The sequence below is a fragment of the Ammospiza nelsoni genome, chromosome 6 (genome assembly GCF_027579445.1).
Source record: "Ammospiza nelsoni isolate bAmmNel1 chromosome 6, bAmmNel1.pri, whole genome shotgun sequence".
Lineage (NCBI taxonomy): Eukaryota > Metazoa > Chordata > Aves > Passeriformes > Passerellidae > Ammospiza > Ammospiza nelsoni.
In genome coordinates, this window is record NC_080638.1 from 43910101 (window position 1) to 43931055 (window position 20955).

Here is a 20955-nt window from a genome sequence, read left to right on the forward strand (position 1 = left end):
CCCTTAAAGGCTTAGTGCTGTGTCTGTGCAGAACAGAGGCAGAAGCTGGTGCATCTGGGATCCATTTGGCAGTTCCCATTATCACTCATGACTCTGATTGCACATCTTCTTGGCAGCCTCACCTGGGAGGGCCAAGAGTAAAACACAATTCAAAGGTGAACTTAGTTCTCAGCCCTAGAAATTCATGACTCAGTAGCAGCAGTGTTGGAGGCTGTGTAGTTAAAACCTGTGTGGCTTCTCCCAGTGATAAATCTGCCAAGCAGATGTCCTTATCCAGAGTCATGTCAACTGAGAAAATTTCAGCAGTTTTAAATGTGCTAGCAAAGAAAGACCTTTAACATCTCAGCAATGTGCCCTTGTGTGCTCCAAATCATTTAGACACTCTCAGGTGATGAGTTTGTTGTATCCACAAGCACAGGTACTTTGAGTGTTTTTTTATTACATTGACAAACTGTTAAAAAACAAAGGAGATGCTTACATAGAAATATATGGATAAAAGCTCTTCAGACACCCTTCTAGACTGATGTCAAGTGAATCGTGTGGTACCATTGAGAAAAAACAGCATTAAGAAATATTGAAGTAACAGAATCAAGTAACATCTACCCATCAGAAGAACAAGTTGTAATAATGTTTGGTAGTATGGGTCACATTTCTTCATGACTTACATCTTTTCTGTCTTCTCTGAATAAGACAGCCTGGTTCACTTAATGTGGTTAAAGTTCCCGAGATGGTGCATCAAAGTTGTGAAGGCTCCTTTTGTCTCTGGTTCCAGAATGAGCAGCTGTCTTTCTATGGTATTTGTGATGCTATCTTATTGGTGTAAAGAAAAGGGATGAAGATTTGGAATTAAAGCAAAAGCATTCTTTGATTGGGCAATAAGCAAAAATCAACAGATTATCAGGGAGTTTATTGTGGGTAAACAGTCAATTATAATGCAGTGCAGTGTTTATTAATATTGTTTATTTACTTGATCTTTGTTTTCATCCTGAGTAATCAAGCTTTCTTCCATCAACTTTTCTCTAAGCACCCTGTATAGATAGAAGGGGAGAGTGAGACTATGAAGCTCATCCAGTGTCCCAGAACAAAACAGCAGCAAGCCCAGGAAAATATTCCAGGCATCAAATTCCTTATACATCATAGCTCTTAGGGAGGCAGCCATCCCAGCTAGCCCCTTCCCAGTGTGCAAGAGTGTGTGTCTGTATGTTGAAGAGCTACGAGATAATGTTGCAGGAGGAATTGATGAGGAGTAATTTGCCAGGGGAAGGGAGCTGTATTGTGAGCTGTCAGCAAGTAATGAAGCAAGGATGCCAATTGACAGGTGGACCAAAGCATTTTCAGTGGGAGGGAGGAGGAAATCGGTTCCAAGATGCAATTGCTCTAATTGAGGCTGTGAAGAGATAAATGGGGACCATTTGCAACAGCTGGAGACTGCTCTGAAGGAAAAGTTTGAGAGTTTGTTATCTTCTCAGGAGGTCTTTTAGTCACCATGGTGATGCCTCTGGAGGCATCAGCAGGGAGAGAGAAAAAGCAGTGAAACTGAAGTCAAACAAAAGTCCCCCAGTAAAAGGTCCCAGACATATGGCAGGAAAATAAAGAAATAAATATTGTTGGTGATGTTCTTTGAACTGCCACTTGAAAAGAACTTTAAGGGCACATCTGAACAGTGCTGATTACAGGCTCTGTGTAAAAATTTCAATCTTTATACAGCAGTGTAGATTGGTCACCAGAAACAGTAGTGCTATACCTGAGGTCTTGGGACCCATATACACTTCTGGAAGGCAGCTTTCTGGTGGGTCCACTAGAATCACATCTAGAAAATTTGATTGGGTGCTGTGCTTAGGTACTGTAGCTTTGAAGTGAGGATGGTTGTTGGAAGGCCTGCTTCAGAAATAGGAGGGGGAAAATAAAAGCATGGTGAGAGCTCATCTTCATTAATGCTATTGCAGTGTTCAGTCAAAGGTTGGACTTGATCCTCTTGGAAGTCTTTTCCAACCTTAATGTAATCATTAATTAATTTCTTGTTGCCCTTGATATTCAGCTGACTCTTTTTCTCCTTCTTTTCTTCCCCTTCCATTTTCATTGCATTACTCCTAGCGGTTCCTTTCTGCTGCCACGTAGGAATTTTGTCTCCTTTTTCACTACAGGAATCTTTGAAACATGCTCCTTAGAGAAGCTATGTGTAGAGTACATAACCTTTTTGCCATTTCCTCAGTCAGTCCTTTTAGATGTGGATAATTCAGACTGGAGCAGAAAGGGATGATGTTAGCCAATACTTCTGTCTGTTTTTCCTTGCAAATTGCAGATAGATTGATATAGTGAGTTTAAGTTAATTCAGAAAAATACATACATTTAAGCTGTCATTATTGACACACGTGCTGCTGTTGACTAGCTTATTTTATACTGGTGGCAGGCAAAATACCACCATTACATCAAAATACCTTTGGGCCAGTGCTGAACAAACAGATCACTAAATTCTATTCCTGTATTGGAGATACAAGATGCTTCTGTGTGACAGGATCTCCTGTAATGTCAAACTGGATGCAAATGAATTTACTAAGGAACAGCAGGAATAGCAAGGAAAAATGGGAGCTGCAGTAATACGGTTGTGTGCCTGGAAGCAAGAATAATTTTATTTCAGAATGCTGGATTGGTTGTCTTTTCAAACAGAAATACTTTTCTTCAACTTGTGTTGCACCAGTCTCTAGAGAGTCTAATCAATGGCTGACCTTCAGTGGTATACATGTGTAACTAGGAAGTTCCAAATATTTTTCTTTCTGACTAAATGCTACATGCCTTTACCCATCGTTTCATAATTCACTTCTCATGGGTCCTGTTGAAGATTTATGTCGTAGAAGAAGATCTGGAGGGGAAAACATTGCAATTATTTTCTTTTCTGCATACAGAGGGTAGCCTGGAAGGAGAAATAAACATGAGCACAATAATCTATGATGCTAATGTTGCTAAAGAAGTAAAATCAAGCTTTGCAGTTTAATTGAAGGAAACAACTCCTTTAACCTTTCCCCTTCTAATAAAAAGAGTGTTAGCAATATGTTTGTAGTAAGAAGGCGTGCTGAAATGCAATATCTTGATTTATGTAGTGCTTAATGATGGAAATCTCTACATCCAAAAGTGAGAGCTGAGGAATAATGGAAATTTAAGTTTTCCTGCAAACTTGTTAAGCAAGATGCTGGCATGTTGTTAAAAGTGCAGGAGTGGGGGTGGCTCTTGTGTTTTGGTTAGTTGGGTTAGCATGTGCAGTTACAGCTGTCATGAGAGTCTCACGTGAGATTTTTAGAACTTATAAATATACTTTTTTTTATACTGGTATTTTCTTAGTATGTTTATTTTGATTTTTTTTTTCGACAAAATTTTTCCTAAGTGGTGTGAGGACAAAACCCACGAAACCCATTTTTCTACCCACGAAAGAGCTTGGTTTTGTAATGTTGCATATAGAAAACAAATGTAGTGTATCTGAAAATATGGAGGAAAATAGTAACTATCCCAGATAGTTAGTAGTTATTTATTCTTGAGATACCAGCTCCTTTTACCAGTGGCTGACAGGTCTGCTACTTACCTGGTTCTTGCTGACTGAACACAGAAATGTATGTAGGCCATAGGTCTTATGATGACTGAGCTCAGTGTGGTTGTAGTTGCTCAGTGTCTGGATTGGTTGGTCTTTCCTGAGTGGACAAGGAACAATGGTATTTCGGCATCCACTAGCACATGGTCTCTCTTTTTTTCTCTGTAAGACATTATTTGTACCCTCTCATTGGTTTAGTTCAGCTGTAGATACACCAGGAATATGAATTTGCACAGGACAGCCATAAGCTCCCTCATCACATATAGCCTTACTTGACATAACTCAGAGGAGATTATTTTACTTTTCTTTTACATTGTTTGGTTTCCAGTCTTTTTCTACTTGATAATTTAGCTGCTATATAAGCCCAAATAGACTATGTGTAATGCCAAAATAACTGGACAGAAATGTCTATAATTCAGCTCAACTGTGTGTAGCTTAAGTCTATTCTGGAAGTCTTATATGAGGATTGCCTTGAAAAAGAAAGATCCATCCCACCTACTCATGGAATACGTTGTCACAGAAATATGAGTGGTGGAGGAAGATGTGATACGTTCTATAAGAAGTGGAAAATTTCACTGGTGGTGACTTCAGTTTTCCAATGATTAAATTTCCCTATTATTTCCCCAATACAATATGTTACAGAAGGTGTTATATTTGAATAAAAATTGTTATGCGAACAGATTCTGCCTTGAAGTACTACAATGAGCATGATTTCTTTTATAACTAAATGTACTTGAATTAAATCACTGACCTGAGATGAATTACTCAGATTTACGCTTGTTGCAAAGTCAGAATGACTTTCTCTTTTGCTTATGCTTGTGACCTTACTGTTCTGTTGTGGCAATTATTGTTAGCTTATCAATTCAGCATTTTATGACTTATGGGAGAATCAAATGGAGAGAATAAAAGCCAGAGGCTGTTGTTTAAATATAAATAACTTTGAGGATTAGCAAAAATGACATGGAAACTGATTGGATGAAAAAAAAAAAAAAAATATGTATATATACACACAGATATGTAAAGTACTTCAAAGTACTGTATGGAAGCCAGCTTTCAAAATAACCTGTGAACTATGAGCAAAGGAAAATGAGCCCATGGAACAGCCTGCACCTCTGAGACCATTGAAAACAAATTGGCTTTTCCTGGAACTTGCTTTATGTTCTTTGAACACATTTCAATTTATCAGTACTGAAGGGAAGATGTAAGTGTCAGAATTACATGTTGGAAGGACTTCCCTGAAGAAACTGCAGCTCTCATAGGTTTTATGAGTATCTTATAGCAGCATTCACTGATGGAAAGGCTGGAAGAATTCTTTAGTAATCTTATTCTTTAGAGCAAAGGAGCAGAATTAGGAGTTGGATTTGGAGCAGAATACCTAAATGAGAAGATCTGACCTATAGGTCTAAGTATACAACATGAGGGAGCCCATTCAAGTTTGCTAAAATGAAGAAAATATCAGATTAATGAACTGTGAGTCTAGACCCATTCCACAAGAAGGAAAACACTTTTCTGGATTTGCAGGAAAATTGGACATTATGGTATATGTAGCCCTGGTCATAGTTGGTGTTCATGGAACAGACAATCACATAATTCAGGAGCAGGTCCTATTCTTTGATGAACTAAGTGGAACAGGAACTTTTCTTTAAGTTTGCAGGCCCTTAAATAGATGAAGCAATGCTTGGAGATCGTGAGACTGAGTTTTCACAAGGAGAGATGTATTTTTAACAGGAATCTTGAGGACAGCATATCTGACAAGAGGGAATTCTATCCAGGATAGAAGAAATATTAAGATCTAAGAGTCTACATCACACTGTCGCATTTTGATCTTGAATAAATACAGTGAGAAATTGTGAGATACATAGAAAGAAAAGAGATGGGAAAAACAAAACCAAACAAAACAGTCAAAATGTTATTAGTGACAGGGGGGTGGGGGGAAGGTAAATGCCACATCTACTAGAAAATTACAGTGTAGTCAGCATAACATGAGTTCCTGGGAAGATTACTGAGCACATTTTCCTAGAAGCTACCTACAAGCACACAGAGGATGAAAACTTGATTTGGAATAGCCTACATATATTTGCTGCAGGCTACTTATGCTTGGCCAAACTCATTGCCCTCTGCAATGACTGGCTCTCTGGATAACAGGTGCAGGAGGTGTTGTTTACTTTCTGTTCTACACAGGCTTTGATACAGTCTGCTGCAGCATCCTGATATACCAACCTTTGAGATATTACTTGGGTGGGTGGGAAGTTGACTTGCTGGTTGAAAGATCTGTGCTCAATGGCCCAAGTTCATCAGGCAGTTTAGGACTAGTGATACCCCTCAGGGGTTGATGCTGATGCCAATATTTTTGAATGTATGTGCTGGTGACCTGGGAGATGAAACTGAGTGTGGTTCTAGCAAGCTTGCAAATGACCAAACTGGGACAACCAGTGATAAGCTGCAATTTGGAGAGACCTCAACAGGTTAGACAAAGGGGCTCATTATGATGAATCTTATGAAATTTGACAAAAGAGAATGCCAAGTCATCTAGGATGGAGAATTCCTGTGCAAGAGGTGCAGCAGGGCATGCGCCAACTGAATGGAAGAAAGCAGCTTTGTGGAAAAGGTGTTTGACCATTTGACTTAGAGTTAGCAATGTGTCCTTCTTTGGAGAGCCAATTACACAGTGATCTACCTGAGCAAGAATGCAGTCAGGGAGCTGGCTCAGGGAATGCTTTCCTGCCCTGTAATCAGTTGTTAGACTTAATCTGGAATACTTCATTCAGGTTTGGGCTTCACTTGGCAGAAGGCTGCAAAGGTGGTAAAAGTGCTGGAAAATACGAGAGAACATGGTTTGTTGAACCCTAAGGGGAGAGAGGGAGGAAAAACTGTGGTTGTCTTTAATTACCAGACTGGGAGTTTATCTATAAGACTTGTCTTGGAGATCCACAGAAATACCATGAGAAGTAACAGGCACAGGATGGAATACAGAAAATTGTTACTTTCAAAGTAGGACAGTAAAGTACTGGAATTGGTTGCCAATGAAGGAGTTTCTGAATCTCCTTTCTTTGATACATTCAAAAGTGAACTCAAGTAGTTCCTAGGTAAGCTTCTCTCATTGACTTAGCTTTGAGTTGGAGGAGAGGGAAAACGAAATGATGTCTACATGTTCCTTCCAATTATCCAATGATTCTTTGTTTCTAAGCATTTGAGGAGAGAACTTCCACATGTTCCCTGTTTTCAATGGGAATATAGACCTGGTGGAGCAGTGCTGCCCGTTCAACTTCATGCAAGGTGCTGCATTGGAAATTACTTTTTATCCATATTTTACTGTTTTTATATTGCCTTCAGAAGGAGGCTTACAAAAGATCAAACATAAATGATCAAAACTTTGAATAACTAGGGTTTATATAAATTTTGTCTTTCTGTCTCACCTGCCAAAAAAATCAGGAGGTAAGTGATTATGTGCAACTTGCATGTCTCGCTAGCTGTCACCTGTGGAGCTCTGTGGGATGCTGGTGCTGCAGTTGCAGGAAGAATGAGTGACCCTTAACAGAGGGCTTAAGAGGCATTCCAGGCCTGGAGATAAAAGGATGATGAACAAATCCTCTGTATTATTGAAGCGTGTGAAAGGCATGAAAGAGCTAGAGGTAAATCAATAGTTTGTATTTACAGCTTGGGAGAAAAAGAAAAGATAGACTGGGATTTATTTTTCCAGGTTATTTGAGAAAGATTTTTTTTTCCCTTTAGGGAGCACAGAAATCAACTTTATATAGAATTTTATGTCATTGGCACCCTGAAGGTGTACCTGAAAGAAACTCTTCCATGTATTGTCTCCCAAATAAATGATGCAGTAATTAAATGCTTTACTGGGAATGAATCTGGCAATTCACAATAAAGTGATAGAGACAGAAATAAAAATACTGAAGTTTAGTGCTTGGAGGTGTTTAATACATACTTGATAAATATTTTCTTCAGCCATATTTCAATTTTAATCAAAATTTCTCAGTGGGAGAAGAGATTAGGAGGACATAGCATACCCACGTTTTGTTATCTCTTCAGCCTTATTAATTTATCTTCTCTTTCAAGAATTTCTTAACAATACCCATTAGATACCATAGGGTTCACTCATTGCTCTAGAAGTCCTTTTTACATGTCTAGATAGGTATTTGGTAGCATCTGTCACTGGTCTACCTTAACATTGTGTCGTGATGGGGTGCAATATCCTCTAAATTAATGATTGATTAATTTCAAAGGCAAGCAAGTTAAATTTCTCCTATTAGTTTGTGAAGGCCCCCTTTAAGAGCCAAGCATTTCAAGGCATTTAAAATCAAATACTTAGAGAGGTGCAAAAGTATAGCATTAAAGCATCATTTAAAATGGGTAAAAAAAGATAATATTCTTCTCTGTAATGATATTATGGGTAATATTTGTAATATTCATAGAAACTTGCTGCTTCTCTGCCTGAAGTCACCTAAAGCTTTCAAAATGAAGTGTAGAGAAATCACTGCTGTTGTTAGATTGATGCGATCAGCACACAGGCCTTTCATTATCCTCTCTTGTGTGACACATGCTATTGCTTTGTGCAGCTGAAGGCCACAGACTCAGGGCCTCTTAGGTGATGATGTGTTTTAGTCAAGATTGCAACTGCTGAATTTCTCAGAATACAAGAGTGATGAAAAAACTTTTAGAGAGTGGCTGAATATCAAGTCACAAGACTTCTGGGTAGCCTCTGCCAGAGGTGAGAAGTGTTGCTTTAGCTAAACTGCAGTGCACTGCTGATGTGCTCATCACAGCATGGGGAACATCTTGGTCTCTAAGTCCTGTTGAGATTGGTACTCTGTGCCTGTATCACCCTGCTCTTCTGGATAAAGTCCAGGTGCTCCTTTGCCACCGAGTCTCATGGCAGGAGCTGTTGCTATGTGTAACTGTAAGATAGAATCCACTCTAGGCTGATGTGAAAACTGTGAAACTGAGGTGCTTTCCATTGAAATTATAAGAAGACACTATGGTGGATGGCTTTTGAGGCTAAACTTCACCTTTTGCCATGAAGGAAGGGTAGCCTGGCATGGGAGATTACATGTCTCCCTGGAGTGATACCACATTTGTAATATAATACAATGGAATAGCAGAGGATGCTGGGAAAGAACTGATACCAAAAACAAAGCAAACTGGCTGAGGGGAATGAAGTCCCAGGTCAAGGTGAGCAAGTTATTCAGAGCCACTCTGCCTTTTCTCTCCCCTGCTGACTTTCTTCAGATACAGTTGTTCTTGAATGATCACAATCAGTATATCAAAATAAACACTTTATAGAGTAAGGTAAAAGGAGTTGCTGGCAAGACTGTAAATCCTCTCATGGAACAAATGATAACTCAGCTCAAGAGCCCTTTTGTCCTGGGAGTGTGGGAAGGATATAAATTTTCTGAAAGTATCTGTCAGTCGGAATTGCTCTGCATTCATCATGCCAGCCCTGTGCATCATTCATGAATGTCATAAGACACTAAAGAATTGGCACTTCATGGTGAGAATGATTAAACAACCATTACACTTGTCTTTTGCTCTGGCGTGGTACTTTTAACAGATTGCCTGTATGAGGTTCACTTGTGGCCATCTCTCCCAGAGGTGGATGTCCTTTCATGGTGGCAAGAAGAGGTAATAGCAAGGAAAGCTGCATATCGTTTACAGAATAATTTGTATGCCCTATTAATAGCTCTGGATACTTTTTGTTTTTACATTCCCACTATGTGACCTTGGGGAAAGTTAGAGAGCCTTGGGAATGGTGAGCTTCCACAAATGCATTTGTTTGCATCATTGACCTTCCAGTACTTGTGAGGGACAATGTCATAACTGAGGTGAGGTCAAAGAGCTCAGAACTCTGAGTTTCTTTCCTTGATGGACCAAAATAGGCCCCATTTAGTCACTGAAGACTAGGTTGTGTCTACAATAACAGCCAGCATGAGAGTTGGTTTTTAGAAAGAAATGAAGTACCAAGGACCTGAGATCTACACTGCAGGCTTTTTTCTTTTAAAGTGTTACTTTGGACTAGCTCTAGTCTGGTACTATAGACTAATATCTTCTTAAAAGCTGGATTGCAGATTTTAAGGAGTCAAACTTGTGTTCTCTGAGACTGCTCTGATGAGAACTAAAACAAATCTAGTGGTGATAGATAAAAAAGTTTGTTTCAAAAGCATACTGTTAAAATGCTAGTAGCCAGCAAAAAGTTAGATACCTGGAAACTTACTTCTTTTTCCAAACTCTGCTGCTAATTTTAGCATATTAGATTTGGTAAAACTCTTACCTTCTGAGGCTCTAATGAATACTAGTAGCTGATACTTCCAGCTCAACATTTTTTAGCTGTCAGGACTGAAAATTTGGGTTTGGTCTCTTGCAGTGATGACTGTGAAGACAGTAAATTTGAACACTATTTTCTGTTTTGGTATCTATGATTAAGGAAATGAGAGCAGGTGTGTAGGGAAGAGTGAAGGATTCCCTACAGTTAAAAGAAGTGAAGTCTTGTACACACAGACTGGTCATGCAAGGTGTTCTACTACTTAACCTGAAGTGACTCAAGCTGAGAGAACAGAAGTTGTCTTTTCAGTTTTATTTTGGTTTTGCTTTGGTTTTGGTGTGGGTTTTTTGTTTGGTTTTTGGGTCTTGGGGATTTTTTTTTCTTTTTGGTTGGTTGGTTTTCATTGTTTTGGGGGTTTTTTTGCTTGTATTTTTTGTTTTGTTTTTGAATTTTTGTGAGGGTTAATTTGTTTTAATGGAATAAATAAAATATAGCTAAGGATAAACACTAGAAAGAGATTCTCTAGAGGGGTGTTGACTGGATTGAGATCAGTAATGGCATTTTAGCCGTCATCCATCCTGAGGGGTATCTAGGCCATTTTGTAACCATTCAGATTCTGTTAAACTGTACAGAACTAACATTCCTGTTCTTCCTCCAAGCCCCAAGTGAGCTATGGATCCTGCTGTGCTTCTCCCTGCTAACAGCAGTCTCTGTATTCAGCTCCTCTGGCATGCTGCCTTCTGGCCTTCTCCAAAGACATCCTCTCACTGTGCTCTTTTATCAGGAAATACCCAGAAATAAGAAATTGAATCCTGATCCCCTTTGGCAGCAGAGTGCAACTAAGAAATGGTTCCGTCTACCTTTGCTGAATTTAGTCACACTTGCAGGTAATGAAGTAATGGAATCTCTTGGTGGATGGTGGATAACTTGACCCTAGTAAACATATCCTGCTGTTCTACAAGGGGTCACAATTTTCCAGGCACTTTTAGTCAGCAAATTTCATATTTCAGTTGTGTTTGTAGTTTCTTTTGTCTCTTCTTCTAGTGTATAGTGGTTTTAAGCCTGTTGTTTTCAGTTTTGTTATCAGTACTGTGGGGAGTTTGGGGGTGGTTTATTTTGCAAAATATTTTTCATACTCAGTAATGTGTAGGGAAAAAAGAAAGGAAAAATAAAAAGACCTGGAGAAATTGTCCTTGTGGACTTTTTCTAGTGATAACTGTCATCTAGCTGGATAAAGCTGTGGGAGCGGAGTTTGATGGCATAACTGGTCTCTTTACTGAAGGAAATTACTTAAGGTTGAGGGTGATGGTGTGATATGTCTGCAAGGCAAAGTTGACACTGAGAGGATAGATATAGGGACAGATTACTGTCCCTGGACTGTTATAGGGACAGATTATTTGCAGAACAAGATCTAGGGAGAATGTCATCTATTTATCAAGGGCAAGTATGAAAAAGATGATTCTTCACAGAAAAAGGTGATCCTTTTTCACTCAGACTGAAAGTGTGACCAGGAAGTTGTTAGTCCATCCAAACCCCTGCTTGGAGCAAGGGCAGCTGTGAGGTCAGATCAGGTTGCTTGGGGTTTAGGTAGTCATATCTTGAAAATCTCCACACACAGAGACTCTAAAATCGCCTTGGGTGACCTGTTTGCATGTCTGTCCTTGTGAGGAGAAAGCTCTCTCCTTGCTGCAGAGCCAGATTCTCTTACTTTGAAGCATGGCAGTTGCATCCTGTTCTTTAGCTGTGCACCACTGTGAGGAGCCGACCTTTGGCCTTTCCCCAACCTCCTTGCAGGTGCTGTGAGACTGCCCTTAGGGCCCCTTGAAGCTGTGTCATCTCCCAGCTGATAAAGGCCCAATCTGCTGGCATTTCCTCACAAGGCTGGCACTTCATCCACCCAACTGCCTTTGTGGCACTTCACTCCAGTTTGTCAATCCAAAATCAGATGCATTATTCTAGATGCAGTTTAACAACCACTGAGTAAAGGGGAATAATCACTTCATCTACGAACATCCTCAGGTCCTGTTAATAGAGCGCAAGATGCTGTAGGCTGCCTGTGCTGACAGAGCCCACAGCTGGCTAATGTTTAACTTGCTACATCAATGGCAGATTTGTGTGAGTCATTGGGAAGGGTTTGTAAGACATTGTGGTGAATGCAAAACTTTTAAATGCATTTAAAGAGAGACTGGATAAGTACTTGAAAAATAGATCTCTTTGGGGTTACTGTATAAACAAACCACATGAGGCTGTGTTAATTGATGAAAAGACTTATGGTCTGAGTGCATACTTAAAGGAAATAGGCTTGTCCTACTCTTAGTTTTCCCTGGATATACACTTAGGATCAATGCTGAAGACATGACAGTAATCCTTGTCTGACCAATTGTGTTGTTAAAATGGAAATTAAGGTATTTCTGAAATATTTTCAAGTGTTGCAATCTTTTATGTTTAAGCTGGTGTGCCTGTGGTCATCTTGTGTCTGTTTTAGTCAGGAGCTAATCCCTAAATTTCTTGTGAGATGATAAACATCCCCAACATGCCCCATGGCAAATTCATATTTGGAAAGAACCTCAATCTTACTGGTGTTCTAGATTTAGAGAATTCCTATTTCAAGCATTAATTATCTTGGACCTTGTAGTAGTTCTAGGAACACTCCATTGCTCTCCTTCTTTTCCTCTTCCAATCTTTTTAATGCAGTGTAACTAATAAGAAGTAACATATTGTCTGATCCAATTGTTGGCTGATGCACACACACTGGGAGGAAAGTGACTCGTATTAATTTGCTATCATTAAAAAAGACAAACACAGAAAGCAGACGTGATCTGAATTGCTGCTTCTGTTTTGTGTTAGTCTTGCAGCTTTTATAGCTCCTCCTCTTTTTTGTGTAGAAGCAGCTCCTTCATATTTTCAAGTGAGGAAGGAATTTCAGTTTCATGTCAAACAATGCCTGCTTTTTTGAGATGAATATGGTGTTCAGTTTCAGTCTCAGATGGTTTGTCAAGGGAAGAGTGAGCATCCTGAAAGGAAGAAGAGCTAGTTCATGAGAACTCTAAATACAGAAGTTTGCTTTTTTTTTCTTTTTTATCTTTTTTTTAGGATTACACTGGAAGCTTTGCATTTTCCAGGGATTTAAGTTTTCTTTATTCTTAGACAATTTAAATCTCTTATAAATAAAAGGATATTTCAGCAGTCATATCATAGAAAGGATTAGTTCTTTCTCCCAGGAAGGATACTGTGAAGGAATGGTCAAAATGAGCCAGATGTTGATGGTGATTGGATCCTCTGTAACCTTTTTAACCCTCATCTCCTTTCTTTTAATCAAGCAGGTGTTTGTATCAATAGATCTTTTAAACTCAGGGTGTGGAAAGCACAGCAACTGAGTCACAGAGATGTACAAATGCCAGAGAGGATCTTTAGGTGGAGTAAGACTTTTTGTCCTGATTGATGATACTCAGTTTTGATGAGACTTCCATTTTTTGATGTGTTTGATTGAGTGGCAGTAGCTCACAAGATGTCCCTGGGATGTCCAGGTATTGCAAATGATTCATACATAAATATATTGTTGTATGTGCTTGAAGGCAGAGGATGGGTTGATGTCTAGCTTCGTTTTGGTTCTGGAGATATAATTAATTCTTTTGTCTAATTACTTTTTTTTAATTGGATGTGATGTATAGAGGGATAGGAAGATGAGGAGTAAAAGAGGGATTAGGATAACAATGTAATTGAAGTTTAGGATTGAGGGCAACAAAATGACAGTTTATAACTGGAGAAGGAAGAATAGCTGTTGTCAAAACTGATGCCTTGGTAAATATGAAAGAGCAGAAGGAATGGGACAATTCTCTCTTGGTCTTTTTTTTATTCTCAATTCTTAATTTGTTTCATAGTAGTAGCTGTAAATGCTGTCTAATGTAACTGTGAGGCAAAGAAGCTGTATTATCCTGAATTCAGTGCCTTTAGCAGACAGGATCCACAGGAGTAACTTTGCATAAGTTGGCAATTGAAAATATCTGTTAGGTTGTCTCTAGTCAATATAGATGTTTCAGCACACCTAGAATTGACCCAGTTCAAGTGATTTCAAGTAATGAAGAGTCAGCTAAATCATTCATGCTCTTTGGGAGTATATTGCAAAGCCAGGTGAAAACTCTACCTATTTTCATCATTATTGCTGTTAATGCATATGAACACTGTTTACTTTCTTTGACTGTTCTCAAAATATTCTTTTGTCATTCTTTAAGTCTTTTTACTCCTAATAAATTAATTTAATGGAAATTTGGAGTTGTGCAGCATGTGCATAGTGTATTTGATGTGGTCAGAATGAGTTAAGTATTAAAAACAACTGTCAGAAGCTTCATTTTTTACTCGGCCAATGTGCATCCTTTTGGCAGTGTTCTGGTTTCACTGATGCTTTATTGTTTGCATTGTGACATCCTAAACTCTCAGGAAGTAATAAATAAACAGATGTCATTTGGAAGTTGTGGTTCTCTTTTCTGGTTCATGTTGTTTGCTTCCCCTTAGAGCTGGTGGTCAAAGCATGGATTGGTTTTGGTCAAGAATAGCAAGCATAAATAAATAATATGCTGAACTATCTGGCCAAGTAAAGACCTGAGGAGTTACCCTACAGTTGTTCCTCTGACTAGAAACAGAGTGATCAAACATGAAGTCTTCCTTTAGCTGCAAACATATGGCTGACAACCTTAATTCTGGGGACAGTGCTCAAATCAGTCTGATCAGATTTCTGGCAAAACTTCCAATGTATGTTATTAGAGTTTTCCATTACAACAGAAATTGTTCTTAGCAGCTCTTCCTTGTTGCTTTGTTCATCTTCACTTATGAGGGTGGAATAACTCTATATGCCATGTTTTTTGGAACTGCTTTTTTACTACATGACCCAATTATGATGCTTCCAGCAGCAGCAAATTTTGTCTCCTTAGTTAGTTTTCGCAGATGTATGCCTGATCTCACTTGCTTTCATGCCAGTATTATAACCTGCCTTCCTTTTCTGGTGATGGAAATAGTAAATGAACTGCCTAGTCCAGGTACAGTGAGATAAAGGTCGCCATTACTTTTTCTTTAAGTTTGGAAAAAGTTATATTTTTTCTTATTGAGATTTTGTGGCATTTTTTGAATGTCTGTATAAACTATCAGGTCTCCATTATTTAGTTATGCTTTCAGAAGCCTGGTGATTAAAGGGCTGCTAATTACAGGTGTTACCAAGGTTTCCTTCCTGATGTGAAATGGATCTTGATTTGCTCCTGTAACCTGTGGTCAAGCACAATGTGTTACTGATTTCATCCTTTGACAACATTGCTTCTTGAAAATTACCTAAAATTCTGTTTCCTGCCAAGAAAGAAGAGCAAAATGCCATCATCATGCCATCATCAATTTTCCTGTAGTTGAACTGATAGCTTCTTGTTAAATAGCAGAAGTTTATGTTTATTAATGAACTTCTAAGACTTTTACACCAGCATATGAAATACTCTAGGAGACTCATCTGAGCTACTGGACTAAGCAGAATATAATATAAGAAAATTTCCACTCCCTTTACAAAAATGTTAACAAGTAAAATAATACCTATACTTGTTATGGTTTAGAAATGGTATTTCTCAATTTAGTGTATGATATTCTATACCACTTATATCATGCTCAAATCTATGCCTTCCAGCTATGTACATATATAAACACAAGCACAGGTTCATTTCCATAGTTAATAGTGGTCCCTTCAAGATGTCTGAGTTCATATATTCCATGTGGATTCCATCCATCCTAGATGTCTTCCAGGACAGGAGGGCTCATGTGCTGTTGGCTAGTGTCCAGCTACATCAGGAGCTCACAACTCGTGTAACTGAAGCAGTCCATTCTCATTCTCTGTGGTAATTGTGGCACACAGTGGAATATCATTTTAGCCACCAGTATTATGAAACTTAGCATTACAGTTCTCACCCAAAAATCAAGTTTTCTTGGGGTACACATTGTGATTCCCTGCTCCTCTGCATTATCCACCCAGTAGGTCCAAGTTCATGAGCAATAAACAATCCCACAGACAGATTTGCCTTTGCTTGATGCAGGACTAATCCAAACTGTCCTAACACCTTTCTGATGAGCACCACAGAGGCTTCATCCCTTTCTGCTATGTGGAGGTTATGATTGTCCAGGGCCAGCTCAACTGGTAGAGCTTCAGGTGTTAACAGAACAGGTGGCCTTCTCTGAATGTAGATCCAAATGTTTGAAGGTCCCACCAACCACTGATTTCAATATGATTTTTAACAGTCCAGTGTACTGTTCCGTTTTCCCAGAGGCTGGTGCAGGGTGGGGAGTATGATGCACCCACTCTGTGCTCTCTGGCCCAGGTGTCTACAAATCTATTTTTGAAATGAGTTCCATTATCAGACCCAATCCTTTCTAGGGTGCTGTGCTGCTGCAGGACTTGCTTTTCAAGAGCCATGGTGGTCATCTAGGCAGTAGTGTGAGGCACGGGATATATCTCCAGGGCTTATCTCTGGAGGTGCCACACTATTATCTTTGCAAATATTCTGTCACTTTATTAGAGTCCTATAGTTGAAAAAGTTCTGGTGTGAGCTTCCAGATCCCTGAAGCAGAAAAGGCGTTCAAAAAGTAGCCCATGCCCTCCAGCATTCCATACCACTCATGATTATCCACCCTTGGTGCAGATTTCTGAAAGGTGCTCAAGTAAGTATTGCAGCTTTTGAATTGGTCTGGGTTCTTCATAATTTGCATTTTAAAGATACTTTTTGGGTGTAAAAATATGAGCTGTAGCATTTGCACTATGTTAAACTTGTGTTCACCTCCCAGTGCAGAGTTGCTGCAGTTAACCCTTCAGTGTATAAACACTGTAATACCTTCCAAATGTTACATTTTCTTGGCCATGGGGAAATGAGTGTGTGTGCTGTGCTGTAGCTGAGAAAATCAGGCTTTTGATGGCTTAGTAGCTGCAAATAGAGAATTTGCAATCAATTATTTCATGTGGGGAAATTCACAGGAGTGCAGGGCATAGCAGTTATAACTTGTGCAGATGCAATAGACTGGTTTTCTACTACTCTGCTTTTACTTTACTATTTTACTTTTTTACTTTGCTGCAGTTGTACTATGCTGATTGAAGAAACTCATCCTTAAAATAGGTTTTTGAAGTCTTTGGGCAATTATGAATTAAAATGACAAGTGATGGTGCCAGCTGAAACTAAACACTTCTTAAAGCGCCTCACTTGTAGGCTTTATTTGCTGTGGTTGATAATCTTAGTTATGAATTTTGTGTTAGAAGTTTTCCATGAGGAGTCTTTGCCTCAAACTATTTCCTTTAGACTGAAGATGAATAATCTAACAGCTCTATTCATGAATATAACTAACAAATGCATAGTTTACCAAAGCTAGATATGCAGACTGCATTGTCATATGTGTTTTAACATACCCATCTTTGATCTCTAAACACTGATATAAGCTACAAGTTATGTAATTTCTAGGAGAAGTCAACTGCCAGTCTGCCGCACTAAATTTTGTGAGTTTATAGGCTTTGTATATGCTAAACATGTAATGGTGTCCTAGTAGCTTAAATCTGTAGGGAGTGTTTCCTCACTATGTACTTCTCCAGTTCTCTAAGCTCCCGGTGTTGACCAAATTCTGAATGCAACATGTAGAGTACCTGAAAATATTATACTTACCTTTTTTTTATGTGTTGGTACAGTAATCTGGCCTAGGGCACTATGAGAAGTGAGATTGCTCACACAAGTGACTGGGGAAATAATTTTGTATGCTTGTGTCCTTGATTTTATTATTATTCTTTTTTTTTACATGGTTTGGGTTGAATTTAGTGTTATAAAGTTGAAGCAGTGAAACATAAGAACAGTACATTGTAAAACAGAGAAATTAATCAGTCCTTCAGACTTTTCTATTGCTAGGGCACAGTTGGTGTTGCATTTATTAAAAGAATTACATAATTAAACCTTTAACAGTGAGAAAAAACTAAATATAAAGTGGCTGCTCATTAAGAGTGTGCTCTCTCGTCAGTCTTGAATAGGAAGTATCTTGGAAGAAAACTATTCATTCTTGTCTTATAAAGAGGACTGTAACAGAGTTTAGGTACAAGAAGATATCAAGATGAAGAGATGTGCATTTCACCAGATTTTTTTTTTTAATCAGAATGCTTTAGTTAATTATTCTACAATTCTCTGCAACACCACAAAGAAAGGATAATTATTGATTTAAGGTCAGGAGGGACTGCTGGAGGTAAACTGGTCTAGCCAGCTTACACCAGCTTAAAGCAAGTCCAGTCCAATAGAGTTGTCCAGGTCTTGTCAAGTTCTGGTTAAGCTGAAATCTCTTTTCCTGAAGTCCAGGGTTATAATTTGCTTTGTTTTTGTCTTTTTCAATTGTCTTGAACTTTCAAACCCTATAAACTCATGGTTGCTGCAGTCAAATAAAAGTAGTTAAGTCAAGTGTGTTTGTGTTGCATGGTTGGGGTTTTTTTTTGTTATTTTTTCTCTTTATGTGATTGCAATGTGGTACTAACTCTTGTCATACTTTCACTTTTACTTGATGAACCTTATGTTTTCAGACTGGAATGATTGTTTTGTTCATAATTTGGGGAAGAAAATATACTGGCACAATGTTAATGTGCATCTCTTTCTAAAAATGTCAATGGATATCCTATTTGTCTTCAAAAAGTTGGTGAAAGGAAGGGGCATTGATATATCCAACAAATTTGTACATTCACCTACACACAGATAAAGCAAGCGGCCCATCTCTCATTATGCAGATATTTTCTGACTTGGAAAATAAGGAAAAACTACTGGCCATCAGACTTCTGCTTACAGGTCTGTTTAGGCTAGTGCTGCTCTGGTTGTTGCATCTGAATTATCTTTATTTCCAGAACTCTGTGCCTTGCCAGAATATATGACTGCAAAATCCATCACAGTAAACCCCTGACACATTTGAAGTAAAATTGGACAGCCTGTGGACCAGGTGAACTCCAGAACTGAGTTGACATTGCCAGCTGAACCAGAGTACCACATTTCTTCATGAAGCATTATGTAGAACCATCTCAGAGAAAACTGGAATAAGACCCAACAGAGGCAGATTTATACTGTGTTATTTCTTAGTGTTTCTGATTCTTACCTTAGGAACCTTGGTACCATAGTACCAAAGTACTGAATATTGTCAGGTTAGGCTTAGAGGCAAAATCTATGCTCTGTGAGGAGAAAATAAGATCTGGTTAAGTAGTTAAGTCCCATGAAAGATCTGTGAGAATGTAATTGGTTCTAATTGGCTCTCATTGGGGGACTGATATGGTCTACCTGCAGCCAAATGACTCTTGGAGAGGCAAAAAAGTAATCTGTCTTCATAAAGAGTAAATAACTCACCTCCAAGCTTGTCTTGGCTGCTGAAAGGCCTGATGCCAGTACAAAGGAAAGGAGGAGAACTTGAAATTCAAGTGAGAGTCATTTTGGGAAGTGGGTTTTAATTCACTACCTGGTCATGTCCACCTGTCTAGCCATAAGGTTGCAGATAGAGCTGGGGATGTGTTCAAACAAACAGACAAAACCTCTTTCCACACATCCCATAATAGTCATACACCCTCTGTCGGGAGTTTAAAGCTAAATGAGGAGACTGAATCTGTAAAATTATTCTTTCTCAAACTGAAATAGTTTATGTTCACAGTTCCAGAATGCCAGAATATTCTTTCTTGGTAGTTCAGAATTATGACTGAAATTTCCTATGTGACCCTGATTTTGGACACATTTGTCTGAATTTACTGAGGGCATGTTCTATTGGATGTGCATAGGCCTGGAAGGGAAGAAGGAAACATGATTCATTATCACTCTGTCATTGAGTCAGCTGCTCACAAATAATTTCATGTTTAGGTGGCTGAGTTTTTGATGTCTGTTTTTGTAATATGTTCTGAGATGTCTAGAGGAAGCCTCTTTAGCAAGAGAGAAGTGTATCAATTATTTCTATTAATATGTAGCATTTATTTGGAATTCAGGTCATAGAGAGCTTTAGTGAAGCTGCAGCTTTGTCGGCAAGTGTAGAAATTACCATGCTATGATCCTACCTGTTTCTGTATCTATCTGCTTTTTTCTCTGTACAGGGTTGTGTGATCCGTGTTGTAACCCTCAGTTGTAGTTTCACTCAGATTAGAAAATGTACCCAGTAATTGCCTGTACTTTCTACATATGTTTTGTCATTGTTGCAGTAACCGAAGCTGGTTATTTTTGCTTACTATTCTATTTGTAACCATTGTAATAGTGCTCAGAAAAATGAGGTGCAGTGAGTGGCTGAAACATGGAGGAGTGTTGTTCCTGGCCTGCCTGTAGATTTGGACAGGAAAGGAATTTTAGATATCTATTTTTTAAGAAGCTTGGGGGCCAGTTTTATAACTGCTGAGTTATAAAATCTTGCTTCTAACTCAGACTGTTGAGTACAAGTCAGAATGTGAACTCCAAAGGCTTCAGCTTCTCAACTTCCTCGTCTGCAATAATAATTCCTCATTTGCATTTCTGCCTTCCTCAGCTCAGATGGCCCTCATGAATGTGGGAGGGCAGTGTTCAGCATGGGAGAAGTTTGGTGTTGTCCTTAAAAACAAGGGCAAGGAACAAATTCCCAGGCTCAGCTGTGACAAGACAAATGGTGCTGGAAATACGTGGACTAGATACCAAAAAATCTCATGAAGTGTTGAGAAAAGTATAGTCTCCTACTATGTGTGAATAGACTTTAGCTGAAGGCAAGTCCAACCTAAAGGAGAAATGAGAAATATTTCATTTGAATTGTCTTATAAGATTGAATCCCATGATTTTGAAACAGGAGTGGCTTGTGGTTTTCCCCCCTGTACAGCTGTGTCCTGTCCAGCCTTGTCTGGGGTATTAGCACTAAGGAAATCATTCACTCTTGATAAGCCATCTTGGTTATTTTTGATAAACTCTTCACTTAGCTTTGTCTTGAATGCTGTATGGCTTTATTGAGGAACTAATAATGTACTTCATCAGGCCAGGCCAGCAGGACACATTGGTTTCCCTCCTATAACTAAGGAAAGCATGTGCTTGCTTAATTTGTTCCTCTCGAAAGTCGTAGGATTACCACCAGACTTGGCAAATAAGTA

The 20955-nt window shown here is 38.8% G+C and overlaps 1 protein-coding gene across 2 annotated transcripts in view; it reads left to right on the forward strand.

Annotated features, from left to right (window-relative positions):
* Positions 1–20955, forward strand: part of NRXN3 (neurexin 3) — a 703958-nt gene that overhangs the window by 439892 nt on the left and 243111 nt on the right. The gene's annotated exons all lie outside the window — the stretch shown is intronic.